The sequence below is a fragment of the Quercus suber genome, unplaced genomic scaffold (genome assembly GCF_002906115.3).
Source record: "Quercus suber isolate HL8 unplaced genomic scaffold, Cork oak 2.0 scaffold_806, whole genome shotgun sequence".
NCBI lineage: Eukaryota > Viridiplantae > Streptophyta > Magnoliopsida > Fagales > Fagaceae > Quercus > Quercus suber.
In genome coordinates, this window is record NW_027070241.1 from 20,309 (window position 1) to 22,922 (window position 2,614).

A 2,614-nucleotide genomic window follows, 5' to 3' on the forward strand; every position below is an offset into this window, starting at 1 on the left:
TATTATATAGCGATAGTAGAAACTAGCTTGAAAGAAATCTTTTGTTACATATAAACTCATCCCAACCAAACCCATATCCAGCATCCACCATCAGATATATGGTAATTCCTTCAGGCCCGGGTACCATAGACCGTACTTAATTTTGTCGGAGAGCACTATTTCCACCGATGAATCATGATCGTTCTAGTTGGCCTGACGTATTGTTTCTCAAACTTGGCCCACAAGTCATGGAGTGGAGCATTAAAACCACTTCTTTGTGCTCTTCCAGGACTCTTAATTACTTCGCATCAAGAGGATTTTTTTTTTTTTTTTTTTTTAATATTTTGCTTTAACACTGTGCTATCCTTGCTTAAATCAACATCCAATCCGTGCCTACAAAATCTTCTTGAGGTCAAGAATTGAATGATCTAGGATATGGTGCTAAGTAATTGACCGGTGAACCACTATTTTTTTTTTCTTAAACTCCTAGTCAATTAAAACTTGACTTCATTTAGAATGCATATATTGTTCGGCTTTTGGTGATGCAAGCCTTTATGAATGGCACTATGGCAGAACTTTTTTTTTTTTTTCTAATCTACCAAAAGCAATTTGGAAATTTTCTAAGAATCATTGATTACCAATTTATATTATATTAACAGTTGACTAACGCGTGAGAAAATGAAGTAAATTAGGAACTTTGAAACTATGAAGTCCAAAGAATATAGGTTGTACTAATTATTATGAATAATTCTAGAGATACAAACTATTTATAAAAATTTTTACAAACTATCGATGTGGTGAGTGAAATTTTTTTACAAACTGCTGATATGGTGAGTGATTATTGGTAAATGAAAAAGTGATATTAATGATGAGCGAGTCTAGATGAAAACCAATAAGAAGTTGGTTACATCAATATTTTGTAAAAATGTTGTAAAATACTTTATGACTGTAGTATTACTGAATTATTATAACCTCAAGGAAGTTTTTGTAGTATTTTTCCAAAAATTTCACAAGTTAACTTAGATGCATAAGTAATTATAGCAAGATAATACTTATAAATTTGTATTGAATATTATTTTCTATATGACACTATTATTATTATTTCGAAAGAAAGAGCTTCTTGTGCAAGTAAAGGTTAAACTTAAATCGTAGACTTAATTAAGGGGTTCCTACGTCGAGCATGATAGCATTTTTTGACAAGTTTGCTGGATAAGATTAACCAAGAATTGAATAATCATGGGAATGAATTATACCATGGAGGGGTTTACATGCCTTGCTTTACCTAAAACCAACGATGCCATATATGAATTCAAAAATGGATCATCGATATGATGAATATGATTGATTGCACCTGTCTTTAGTGTAAAAATAATAGGGTTAAGACTTAAGAGCCAGCTGGTGGGTATGTAGGCCCCAAATTAATTAAGGCATATTCTATTATTCATTTGAGCTATGTAGGATCTTCAATTCTCAGTTCATAGGTCATAGCTAGCTTTATGTTATCGATCTAGAGATCATTATTATCAACGAAAATCCATTAGAACTAATCTTGATGCTGAGCCTTCTCTCCATAGGAAGTTTTTTTTAAGACATAAAGTAAGGTATTAAAGTTGTAAACTTGTAATACTCAAAATGTAAAATCAGATGACAGAATATCCCATGGGTGTACGTTGGTCTAACTTGTTGTGGTTACTGTTTATTAAAAATCATGATCACCTGTCTGGGATTACACAGTTATCTGAAGAGTGTCTCTCGTGAAATTGGAAGTTGTTAGTTCAAATCTCTGCCTCTTTAATCGAACTCATGTTTTTGACGTTAAAGTAGCAGGCATGTTTTTCATACATTATGGTAGGCAGAGAGGATCATGTGACCACTGTATATACATTAATTGTAGGACAGAAACGCATGCACTTCATAATGTGGATATAGCTGCTGGGACTATAAAATAATTTAAAATAGTCTTTTTTTTTTTTTTTTAATTTTTTATATAATATTTCCGAAAGCTCTAGGGTAACATGTGTTGCTGAAGGAGCACACACAAGCTAGCCATTGGTTGCAACTGTAAGTGTATCTCTTTATTTGTTTTGCCAAAGGCTGTTAATTTTAATCGTACATGCAATGTCTTAAATTAAAATGAGTACATGCACCTGTATTCCAAAACTTCTCAGATAGATTCCGACGCAATTTGCTAGGCAGGTTCCTTAAAGTATGTAGTACGTGACACAATCCAATTTACAGGATTAATAATAAGGTCTTGTTGTTCCAAAAAGTATATAAATTGTTGCTCTTTTTGACAGGGTTTAATTGGATCAAAGATTGGAAATTATGATTGGTAATAGTTTTATGCTGTTAAGAGCATTCATATCAGCTCTTGCATTCTTATGTATAATAGAAAAAGAGAAGAATTTTACACATTTAAACCACAAAACTTCCCACATCAGTCCGTTTAAAAATGTGTAAAGTCTTCCAAATTTTTCCACGAGCTACAGTACCCGTGTAAATTTACACGGGCACCATAGCATGTGTATTTAATTTTTTATTAGTTTTTTCTCTCTCTCCATGCCTCAGTTGCTCTCACTCTCACCTCACTCTCCACTGTCGCCAATCACACTTCTTCCTCAGCAGCCGTGACTTG